This window comes from Ailuropoda melanoleuca, chromosome 8 (genome assembly GCF_002007445.2).
Source record: "Ailuropoda melanoleuca isolate Jingjing chromosome 8, ASM200744v2, whole genome shotgun sequence".
Classification (NCBI taxonomy): domain Eukaryota; kingdom Metazoa; phylum Chordata; class Mammalia; order Carnivora; family Ursidae; genus Ailuropoda; species Ailuropoda melanoleuca.
The window spans coordinates 80,881,544-80,894,758 of NC_048225.1; positions in this window are offsets into that span (position 1 = coordinate 80,881,544).

Below are 13,215 nucleotides of genomic sequence, written 5' to 3' on the forward strand. Positions count from 1 at the left end.
CTAGTTGTTTTCCTGCTTTTCACCCACCAGAGGTATGCAGCCTGGTTCAAATGAGGTTAATGTGCAAACATTTGATAAAGTGCCGGTAATCAGCCTGATATTTCCACTTCCCTCAGCCTTCAGTGATACTCCAACAACCTGTTAAATGCCCCTTTTGGTTCTAGCAACCTACATACTTTCTGATCTTGTAAGAGGTCATCTTTGAAACAAATTAATCAGTCTTTAGTATCAACAAATGCTTACTGAACACCTGAGAAATTACACATAAAAGTTCAACAGCAACTTTACTGGGAAATTCAGACCTGCTCAGTCTATTCCAACTGTTTGGATATCCTTGCTTTCCACCAAATACTTTTATAATAAGAGCACTCTCATTGCACTCAGTATCTTCTCCACAAATCTTCCCAGACAGAAACACAGTTTACTCCTTCGCCTCCTCTTCCATCAAGTTTTATTCAAATGTTACCATCTCAGCAAGGCCAATCCTAAAACCCCCTTTTAAAACTAACCTTACAACACTTCCATTCTTTATGCCCTCCTCCATTTTTCCCACAGCACTTACCATCTTCGAAATACTATGTAATTTTTAAAAACGATTCTGTTTATTTATTTAAAGAGAGCGTGTGTGAGCCTGTGGGGGAGGGTCAGAGAGAGAGAGTCCAGCAGACTCTGCGCTGAGCATGGAGCCCCACACAGGGTTCTATTTCACTACGCTGAGATCATGACTTGAGCTGAAATCAAGAGTTGGCCACTTAACCAATGACTAAGCCACCCAAGTGCCCCCATAATTTATTTTTTTAATTATATATCTTTCCATCTCCTGCCAAGAATAAATCTCTGTATGTATATTTTTTCTTTCCTTTTTTATTAAAGATTTATTTATTTTAGAGAAAGGGAGAGAGAGCGTGTGCGATGGGGAGGGGCAAAAGAAGAGGGAGAGAGAGCCTCCAGCAGACTCCACATTGAGTTCAGGGCCCTACCTGGTGCTCCGTCTTATGATCCTCAGATCACAACCTAAGCCAAAACCAAGAGTCAGAGGCTTAACTGACTGCCCCGCTTTCCTTTTATTTTTACTGCCCTGTTGTAAAATCTAGAATAGTGCCTGATGCAAAATAAATCATTTGTTGAGTGAATGAAAAATAGTTATGGCTCATTCTATCTCTGAAAAAGAGTCTTTATCAACACCTTCTTGTAGCATTTTCAGTTTCTGAGATCTTTGGTAATTGGTTCTAGAATAAGATTATAACCAACACAGTCAAGAAATATCTAATGTCATTTATTGAGAACTCCCATCAAAATGACCAAAGGTAGCCTTGGGGGAAAAAAGCAGAGGAAAAGAGAGTGAGAGAGAAATGAAGAGACAAAACCACTGAGGAGTTGGTGTGCAATGAGAAAGACAGCATATGATTTAAAACAACAGGGACTCAGCATGAAAAGAGGCAAATGGGCTGTCCTCTGCCATTTTCCTGACCTTCATACCATGAAGGAGAGTGAAGTCAAAGAGCATGCCCCACTTGGGCTGAGAGCTTCTGCCTGCCATCCCCCCTGCCACCTCCAATGTAGGAGGCAGTGCCTGTATTCTTGAAGCTATACTTTAATGGAACTGGGCAAGACCAGGTGGATTGATTACCGATTTAGCCAACTGCTCACAGGAGTTTCCTCAGAGAATTAAATGCACCATAGACTACATACTGACAGAGACAAAATGCTTCTCTGAGCAAATGTTAGGATACTTACGCATTGTTTTTATTAGGTCTTGTATTCAAGACCTTGAATTTCCATGTATGTGTTTTCTAATGGAGATAAAACATCAAAATTATGTTAAAAGAGATTTGATATAAAAATATTAGCTTTATAGTCAACTTAATGCATCCAGTGCATAAAGCAAGATCTATAGTTGTTTTGCTGTATATACCCCCTCTTTTCTCTCCTTTTTTTTTTTTTTTTTGAGATTCTGTAGACCTTTCTTTTTCACTTTATATCATGCCAGATTTTGAAGTCTGGGATTGCAGACGAACATTAGCAAGTATATTTAATCAGTACTCTGGTTGACACCACTATTTGATACTACACCAATGCTTGAATAAGTGTATGGCTCTTCATTTACTTTGGAGGGCTATGTATAAGCTTTATGCAGTGTTAAGAAATGAGTGTTCGGGTCTATAATCCTAAATTTGAATCCCAAAATAGCTCACAAAACCTTGGATATACTCATCTCTAAAATGACATAATAATCTACATCAGATAATATTAGGAGTATCAGTGATAAAATACATAAAGTGCCTAGCATGGGCCCATCAACGCAGTTCCGTTTCAACTAGTAGTTCCATTCCACCTCCCTGTTCTTGACTTTCCCATCTTCTATGACTTTTTTTCCCCTTTATTCAAGGCTGCCATAGATGCCAGATTCTATAAATCCCTACCCTCTTTTCCAACAAGGCTGATCTCATTCAAGTTACATTAATGGAACTGGCATGCTGACTCAGCACAGTTCTATAAAAATGTCCTCATCAGACAGTAAGCAATTGAAGCTACAGCTTAAGAGAAGACTGTCTCACTCAGGTAGGAATAGTCCCTGTTTTGTTTTCATTTTGAAGGGCATACAGCCTTATAAATGTTAATGACTTTATTCAGTAAAGACCTCAAACTATTGAGCTGTTGTGCTCCACTTGGTTAAAATTTCTCCCATTTAAAAGATGTCCACTCTCACCCCTTTTATTCAACGTACTACTGGAAGTCCTAGCCATTGCAATCAGACAACAAAAAGAAGTAAGAGGCATCCATATTGGTAAAGAAGAAGCTAAAATATCGCTATTTTTTAGATGATATGGTACTATACATAGAAAATCCAGGGACACCTTGGTGGCTCAGTCGGTTAAGTGTCTGCCTTCAGCTCAGGTCATGATCCAAGGGTCCTGGGATTGAGTCCCTCATTGGACTCCTTGCTTAGCGGGGAGTCTGCTTTTCCCTTTCCCTCTGTTCCTTCCCCCTTCTTGTGCTCTCTCTCTTTCTCTCTTTAATAAATAAAACATCTCAAAAAAAAAAGAAAAGAAAATCCTAAAGACTCTACCAAAAAAGTACTAGAACTAAAAAATGATTTCAGTAAAGTTACAAGATACAAAATTAATACCCAGAAATCAGAAGCATTTCTATACACTAATAAAAAAATTATGAGAACAATTCCATTTATAATTGCATCAAAAAGGATAAAATACTTAGGAATAAGCTTAACCAAGGAAGTCGAAGACCCACACTCTGAAAAGTATAAAACACTGATGAAAGAAATTGAAGACAACACAAACAAATGGAAAGATGCTCATGGATTGGAAAAAACAGTATTGTTAAAATGTCCATACCACCTAAAGCAATCCACAGATTCAATGCAATCCCTGTCAAAATACCAAAAACATTTTCACAGAACTAGAACAAATAATAGTAAAATTTTTATGGAACCATAAAAGACCCTAAATAGCCACAGCAATCGAGAAAGAAAACAAAGCTGTAAGTAACAAAATTCTAGATTTCAAGATATACTACAAATATGTAGTTATCGAAACAGTATGTACTGGCACAAAAACGGACACACAGATCAATGGAATAGAATAGAAAGACCAGAAAAAACCCACACTTCTATGGTCAATTAATCTATGACAAAGGAGGCAAGAATATATAATGGGAAAAGACAGTATCTTCAATAAATGGTGCTGGGAAAACTGGACAGCTACATGCAAAAGAATGAAACTGAACCACTTTCTAACACCACACACAAAAATAAACTCAAAATGGATTAAAGACCTAATGTGAGACCTGAAACCAAAGGAATCCTAGAAAAGAACACATGCCATAATTTCTCTGACATTGGCCACAGCAAAATTTTTCTATATAGGTCTCTTCAGGCAAGAGAGAAAAAAGAAAACAAAAAACAAATTGTTGGGACTACATCATAATAAAAATCTTTTGTGTAACAAGAGAAACCATCAGCAAATTAAAAGGCAACCTACTGAATGGAGGAAATATTTACAACTGACATATCTGATAAGTGGTTAATATACAAAATATATAAAGAACTTACACAATTCAACATCCAAAAAAAAAATATCTGATTTTTAAAAAGGGCAGAGGACTTGAATAGAAATTTTTCCAAAAACATACAGATGGCCAACACACACATAAAAGATGTGCAACATCACTAATCATCAGGGAAATGCCAATCAAAACCACAATGAGATACCACTTTACACCTGTCAGAATGGCTAAAATAAGAAAGACAAAAACCAAGCATAGGCGAGGATGTGGAGAAAAAGGAACTCTCATGAACTGTTGGTAGGAACATAGAGGTACAACTGCTGTGGAAAACTGTATGGAGGTTCCTCAAAAGAATAAAAATAGAAATATAATATAATCCAATAATTCCACTACTGGGTACTTATCCAGAGAAAATGAAAACACTAATTCAAAAAGATATATGCACCCTATGGTTTACTGTAGCATTATTTACAATAGCCAAGATATAGAAGCAACCTAAGGTCCCAATGATAGACTAATGGGTAAAGAAGATGTGGTGTACACACACACACACACAAGTGTGCACAGAGGAATATTACACAACCATTAAAAAGTATGAGCTCTTGCCATTTGCAAAAACATGGATGGATCTAGATGGAAATAAGTCAGACTGATAAAGACAAATACCATATGATTTCACTCATGTGGAATCTGCAAAATAAATGAATAACCAAACAAACAAAAAGCAGAATCAGACCTATAAATACAGAGAACAAACTAATGGTTACCAGAGGAACGGGGGATAGGAGGATGGGCAAAATGGATGAAGGGGAGTGGGAAATACAGGATACCACTTACGGAATGAAGAAGTAAATCATGGGAATAAAAGGCACAGCATAAGGAAATAGAGTCAATGACTGTAATAACATTCATTGTATGGTGACAGATGGTAGCTACACTTGTGGTGAGCATAGCATACATAACATAGAGATATGGAATCAATACGTTATATACCTGACACTAACGTAACATTGTCTGTCAACTATACTCAAATAAAATTTTTAAAAAAATTTCTCCTGTCTACATACAGAACAAAAATCCTTAATATCAATCATTGTTAACGAGAAATTTAGAAAAACCTCACATGAAGTACCAGGGAAATCTCTAAAGTTATTATAATGAATATCACTAATTTAGTATTATGTGCCAAAAAATTTTCTCATTTAATTCTTATAAAAATTTTTTGAGGTATATCTTTTGTACATTTATAATAGTAAAGTTAAGGAAACTTGCTTATAAAAAAGGAAATAATAAAAATGAGAACAGAAAATTTTTTAAAAAGGAAAAAATAAAGTTGATAAAAACCTGGATATACTCATCAAGGAAAAAAAAGGTCCATAACACAAATTCCCAATAATAGGAACAAAAAGGAGATTTTCCCTAAAGATTGTACACACCTTTAAAAGGATAATAGGGGACTATTATATACTTTATACTAACAAATTCTATAGCTTAAATAAAATGGACAAATTCCTCAAAAAATACACATTACTAAACCGATATAAGATAAAACAAAACTGGAAAATCCATATATCTGCTAAAGAAATTAAATTTATCATAAAAAAAACCTTTTCCACAAAGAAAACAGCAGGTGGTTTTATTGGTGAATTCTTTCAGACATATAAGGAAGAAATAAAACCAAACTTAAATAACCTCTTTAAGAAAAAAAGAGAAAACTTTCCAACAGATTTTGTGCGTCAAGAATAATCCTAATACCAGCACCTGAAACAGACATTACAAAAAGAGAGACAAAGAGAACAAGAATTACTGACTAAAATGTAAAATGTAAACTAAAAATGCTAACTAAATTGGATCCACTTGTTATATAAATATAATCATGTTCAGAAAAAAAGATTGACAAAGTTTAATGCCATCTCATGATTTAAAAAAAAAACTATCAAACTAGAAATAGAATAGAAATTCATTCATCTGATAAAAGACATCTATGAAAAATTAAACATATTGTAATACTTCGTGATAAAGAACTAAACATTTTTTTCCATAAGATTATTAAGAAGACAAAGACATCCATTCTCATCATTCCTATTCAACATTTTATTGGAGGTGAATGGCCAGGGCAGTAAATGAAGAAAAGGATATAAAACACATAAAAATAAAAATAGAAATAAAATTATATACTTGCAAATGATATCAAGATTAACACAGAAAATCCTAAGGAATTTGCAAAACATCTATTAGAAGCAATAAATGTATTTAGCAAAATTGCAATATTTAAAGGTAATATAAAAATCAATGGTATTTTACATTGTAATAGAAATTATAAAATTTACTGAAAAGTAACTTTCTTCCCCAAATCATCAAAAATCATAAATAAGAATAAATTTAAGAATAGTTATAAAGTGTAAACTAGAAAACACTGCAGAGAAATCTGAGACCTAACAAGTAGAAAGATATATGATGTTCACGGACTGTAAGACTAAATACTGTAAAATTGTCAATTCTCCACAGTTTGATTTCCAAAATTCTCTACAAGTTGGTTGAATGCAATTTCAATCATAATCTCAGCCAATTTATTTGTAGAAATTGATAATCTGATTCTAAAATATCTATCAGTATGCAAAAGACTTAAATATCCAAAATAATATCAAAAAACAATAAAGTTACACAATTTGCACCACATGATTTCAGACTTACAGAGATGGTGTAATCAAGAAACATGGCAATGGCATTAGAGTCAGTAAATTAATGCAATGGAACAGAATAAAGATCAGAAATAATCCCATAGTTACATGTTAACTTAATTTCTGACAAAATGTCAAAGCAATTTGATGTGGTAAGGAATATCTTCTTAACGAATTATGAACAACTAAATATAATATATGGGGAAAAAATGAACTCTAACCCATACTTCATCTAATACACAAACATTAATTTACAGTGACTCCTGGTTCCAAAGTAAAAGCTAAAACTATTAACATTATTACTTTTTATACTATTAGTGTCATTGCAATTTGAAGGTAAGCGGTTTTCTTAGACTGAATATAGGCATCAATAACCATAAAAGAAAGAATTTATAAACTGGGCTTCCTTAAAATTAAAAACTTCTGCTCATCCATAAAAAAAAAATTAATAAAAAACAGATAAGTCACAGGCTAGGAAAAAAATATTTGCAAAACATACACTTCACAAAGGATTAGGATCTAGTTAATATAAAAAATTCCTATAACTCATTAATAAAAACAAAACAATCTAATAAGAAACAGGCAAAAGATCTGAATCGACACATCACAAAAGAAAATGTGAAAAGGGCCAATAAACATGAAAAAGTACTCAATATCTTTAGTCCTCAAGGAAATACAATTGAAATTCACCACAAAATAAAAGCATACAGTTAAAATAATTAAAAATTTTAAAAAATAGACAATACTCAATGGTGGCAACCCAGAACTCATACATTGTGGTGAAAATACCGACTGGTTCAACTACCTTGGGAAAAGATCTGGCAACTTTTTATAAAAGCAAACATATGTCTACCTTAAAACCAAAAAATTTTACTCCTAGGAAGAACAAAGGAACAAGAACAAAAACCTATGCCCCGCCAAAAAAAAAAAAATGTACAAGATGGTTCATAGCAGTTTTATTCATAAAACTGATTTTCCTTTTCTTTCTGTTCACCAGGGCTCAACTTCATTATACAAGTTAAGCACAACCATAGTAGGTTGCCCAACTGTCTCACCCCTAGAATACCCTGATCATCACCAGGCAAGAAGCGGAAGAAAGAGCCAGAGACTCGGTAGAAACTTTGTAGAGTCTCTCTGAGTCTGGCTGTATTGGGACTGAGTGCTGGAAATGCTTTGACTCCTGCCATGTTGGAGGAGGTGCTAAAGCTTGACTCATTTAGAGGAAGCTAAAACTAAAGCTTGACTCATTTAGAGGAAGCTAAAACAGCTGAGAGTATTAAGAGATGACACGCAGATGTACATCCAGAAGTCTCCATTGACCAAACAGCTGAGGACCAGGGGGGATTAGGCTTATGAACTGTATTTCCATACAGTGTATAAAAGCCCTGTGTATATATAAGCCAGTGCTTTGGCAGGTGAGGTGGAAATGTCATCATTCACATATAGACTTAACTTAGTAACCTTATGTTCTGCGTAGCACTAACATCCTAAGCAGCACTTTGTATTCCTGACTCCGAACTTTCTACATGGCAACCTCTTCTTGGTTTCCACTCCACATCACAGCCTTCAGATGTATTTGATGACTTCAATGCCAAAGACTTTCTTGGGTTCTGTGGTATCAATAGTCTTCCTTCTTTTTCACTTACTGCAATTGCATTAGCACACATTGTCTTTCTCCAGTGTGTTATATTAATTAATACTCATTCATCTTATTTTATTCTTCCTAGTTCTGTTGCTATTTCTCATCACCAACCATCTCCTCCCCAATTCTGTTTGTTGTTTTGAATTTAGCATTTTAAAACTTTTACTTACTGTGATTGTTTTATTTCAGGAGTGTTGGTTCTATAATTTTTAACAGAATATTCTTTTTGCTACATCTCTTGACCTCTCTGTCATATTTTCCAAATTTTATATCCTACTGAGAAGCTTTTTCTAATTTCGCTAATTATCTCTTCAGCTGGGCAGGATATACTTATTTAACAGAACAATTAAGTTTTATCTTATATAACTATTTTATATATAAGTTTTAATCAACTCCTTTTTGAAACTAGTCTTTTTTTATAGCATCTTGCTCTTTCATGTTGTTTTCCTTTCATTTATTTAATCATTTTATACATATGTCTCTCAGATTGTTGAATAATCTGAAATTCTTAACAACCCAATTCCCTGATGTTTGTTGTATCTGCTGACTCGTGCAATATAGTTGAGTTCCCCTGTATAATTTAAATTTTTATTTAATCTTCCATAGACTCTTCTCTGTGGAAATACAGTGCAGCCAAGGTTAAAGATTTATTCCTTAAGAATTTTTTTCTTTTGTGATCCCAAACAAATTTTAGGATTAATTGTTCTCATTCTGCGAAAAACGCTGTTGGTATTTTGATAGGGATTGCATTAAATCTGTAGACTGCTTTGAGCAGCACAGACAGGTTAATAATACTGATTCCTCAAGGCCATAAACATGGAATATCTTTCCATTTGTTTGTGTTATCTTCAATTTCTTTCATCAATGTTTCATAGTTTTCAAAGTATAGGTCTTTCACCTCCTTGGTTAACTTTATTTCTAGGTATTTAATTCTTTTTAGTGCAATTATAAATGGAATTGTTTTAATTTCTCTTTCTGCTACTTCATTATTAGTATGTAGAAATACAACAGATTTCTGTATACAAATGTTGTATCATGCGACTTTACTGAATCCATTTAACCATTCTTGTAGTTTTTTTGGTAGAGTCTTTAGGATTTTCTGTGTATAGTATCATGTCATCTGCAAATAGTGAAAATTTTATTTCTTTACCAATATGGATGCCTTTCATTTCTTTTCATTGTCTGATTGATGTGAGAAGGACATCTGGTACTAGTTGAATAAAAGTTGTGAGAATGGACATCCTTGTTCTTATTCTTGATTTTAGATGAAAAGATCTCAGTTTTCCACCGTTGAGTATGATGTTAGCTATGGGTTTTTCATATATGGCTTTATTATGTTGGGGGTGTTCCCTCTAAACCTATTTTGTTGAGCTTTTATCATGAATGGATATTGTACTTTGTCAAATTCATCTATGAAAATGATCATATGGTTTTTATCCTTTCTCTTACTAATGTGATATGATTGACTTGCAAATATTGAACCACTCTTACATGCCAGGAACAAGTCCCACTTGATTGTGGTGAATCACTTTTAAAAAAATGTACTGTTGGATTCGGTTTCCTAATATTTTTTGAGGATTTGTGTATCTATGTTCATCAGCGATATTGACCTGTAGTTTTCTTTTTTTGTAGTGTCTTTATGTGATTTTGGTATCAGGGTAATGCTGGCCTCATAGAACGATTTTTGGAAGCTTTCCTTCCTCTTTTTTTTTTTTTTTTTGGAATAGTTTGAGAAGAATAGTTAGTAACTCTTCTTTAAATGTTTGGTTGGATTCGCCTGTGAAGCCATCTGATCCTGGGCTTGTTTATTGGAAGTTTTTTGATTATTGATTCAATTTCATTGCTAGTAATTAGTCCTGTCAAATTTTCTATTTCTTTCTGATTCAGTTTTGGAAGGTTATATGTTCTAGGAATTTATCCATTTCTTGTTGGTTGTCCAATTTGTTGGCATATAATTTTTCATAATATTCTTTCTTATATATAATCCTTTCTATTGCTGTAGTGTGGACTGTTATTTCTCCTCCTTCATTTCTGATTTTGTTTGAGTCCTCAGTCTCTCTCTCTTTCTCCCTCTCTTTGATGAGATTGGCCAAAGGTGTATCATTTTTCTTGATCTTTTCAAAGAACTGCCTCCTGGCTTCATTGATCTGTTCTATTGTTTTTTAAATTTCTATTTCATTTATTTCTACTCTGATCTTTATTATTTCCTTCATTCTGCTGGCTTTGGGTTTTCTTTGTTCTTTCTTTAGCTCCTTTAGCTATAAGGTTAGACTGTTTAATGGACATTTTCTTGCTTCCAGAGGTAGGCCTGTTTTCTATAATCTTATCTCAGAACAGCTTTTGCTGTAATCTGAAGATTTTGGATTGTGCTTTCATTTTCACTTGTTTCCATGTATTTTTCAATTTCCTTTTTGATTTTCTTGGTTGACCTCTTCATTGTCTAGGAGCATGTCATTTAGTCTCCATGTATTTGTGCTCCTCCCAAATTTTTTCTTGTGATAGATTTCTAGTTTCGTACTGTTGTGGTTGATAAAGAAGCATGATATTATTTTAGTCTTTTAGAATTTATTAAGACTTCTTTTGTGGCCTGAAGTGTGATCTATTCTGGAGAATGTTGCATGTGCACTTAAAAAAATGTGTATTCTGCTGTTTTTGGGTAGAATGTTCTGAATATATCTGTTAGGGCCATCTGGTCCAATGTGTCATTCAAGCTACTGTTCCTTTGTTGATTTTCTGTCTGGATGCTCTATCCATTGATGTAAGTGGGGTGTTAAGGCCCTCTACTATTATTGTATCACTGTCAATTTCTTCCTTTATGTCTATTAACAATTGCTTTATGTATTTAGGTGCTCCCATGTTGGGTGCATAAATATTTACAATTTTTATATCCTCTTGTTGGATTGTTCCCTTTATCACTGTGTAGTGTCCTTTCTCTTTTGTTACAAACTTTAGGTCTATTTTGTCCGATATAAGTATTGCTACCCCAGCTCTCTTTTTGCATCCATTTTCATGGTAAATGTTTTTTCATCTCTTTACTTTCAATCTGCATGTGCCTTTAGGTCTGAAGTGAGTCTCTTGTAAGCAGCACATAGATGGGTCTTGTTTTTTTATCCATTCAGTTACCCTATGTCTTTTGATTGGCACAATTAGTCCTTTTACATTCAAAGCAATTTTTGACACCTATGTACTTATTGCCATTTTGTTAATTGTTTTACAGGTGTTTTTGTAGTTCTTTTCTGCTCACTTTTTCTCTTGCTCTCTTCCCTGTGGTCTGATGGCTGTCTTTTTTTTTTTAAGATTTTATTTATTTATTTGACAGAGATAGAGACAGCCAGAGAGAGAGGGAACACAAGCAGGGGGGAGTGGGAGAGGAAGAAGCAGGCTCATAGTGGAAGAGCCTGATGTGGGGCTCGATCCCACAACGCCGGGATCACGCCCTGAGCCGAAGGCAGACGCTTAACCGCTGTGCCATCCAGGCGCCCCCCTGATGGCTTTCTTTAGTGATATGCTTGGCTTCCTTTCTCTTTATTTTTTGCACATATATTAGTTTTTTTTTTAATTCCAGCGTAGTTAATATACAGTGTCATATTAGTTTCAGGCATACAATATAGTGATTCAGCACTTCCATATATTACCCAGTGCTCATCAAGATAAGTATAGTCTTAATCTCCTTCACCCACTCCACTCATTACCCCATTACCCCTTTTGGTAACCATTTATTTATTCTCTATAGTTAAGAGTCTGTTTTTTGGTTTGTCTCTTTTCTTCCCCTTTCTTCATTTGTTTTGTTTCTTAAATTCCACATATATGTGAGATCATATGGTATTTGTTTTTCTATGACTGGCTTATTTCACTTAGCATAATATACTCTAGATCTATCCATGTTGTTAAATGGTAAGATTTTGTTCTTTTTTATGGCTGAATAATATTTCATTGTATATATGTACATCTTCTTTATCTATTCATCTATCACTGGACACTTGGGCTGCTTCCATAGTTTGGCTATTGTAAATAATGTTGCTATAAACATACAGATGCATATATTCCTTCAAATTAATGTTTTCCTATTTTTTGGGTAAATACCCAGTAATGTAATTACTGGATCATAGGATAATTCTATTTTCAACGTTTTGAGGAAACTTCATATTATCTTCCACAGTAGCTGTACCACTTTACATTCCCACCAACAGGACACAGGGGTTCCTTTTTCTCCACATTCTTACCCACATTTATTGTTTCTTGAGTTTTTTATTCTAGCCATTCTGACAGGTGTGAGATGATATCTCATTGTGGTTTTGATTGCATTTTTCTGATGATGAGTGATGTTGAGAATCTTGTCATGTGTCTGTTGGCCATTTGGATGTCTTCTTTGGAGAAATGTCTGTTCATGTCTTCTGCTCATTTTCAACTGGGTTGTTTTTTGGGTGTTGAGTTTAGTAAGTTCTTTACAGATTTTGGATACTAACCCTTTATTGGATGTGTCATTTGCAAATATCTTTCCCCATTCCATAGATTCTCTTTTAGTTTTGTTGGTTGTTTCCTTCATTGTGCAGAAGCTTTTTATTTTGGTGTATTTCCCAATAGTTTATTTTTGCTTTTTTTTTTTTTTTACCTTGCTGAGACAGATCTAGAAAGATGTTGCTACGACTAATGTCGGAGAAATTACTGCCTGTGCTCTCTTCTAGGATTTTTGTTTTATGGTTTAAGGTCTCACATTTAGGTCCTTAATTCATTTTGAGTTTATTTTTGTGTATGGTGTAAGGATGTAGTCCAGTTTCTTCCTTCTCTATGTAGCTGTCCTGTTTTCCTAACACCAGCTGTTGAAGAGACTGCCTTTTTTCCATTGCATATTCTTTCCTGCTTTTT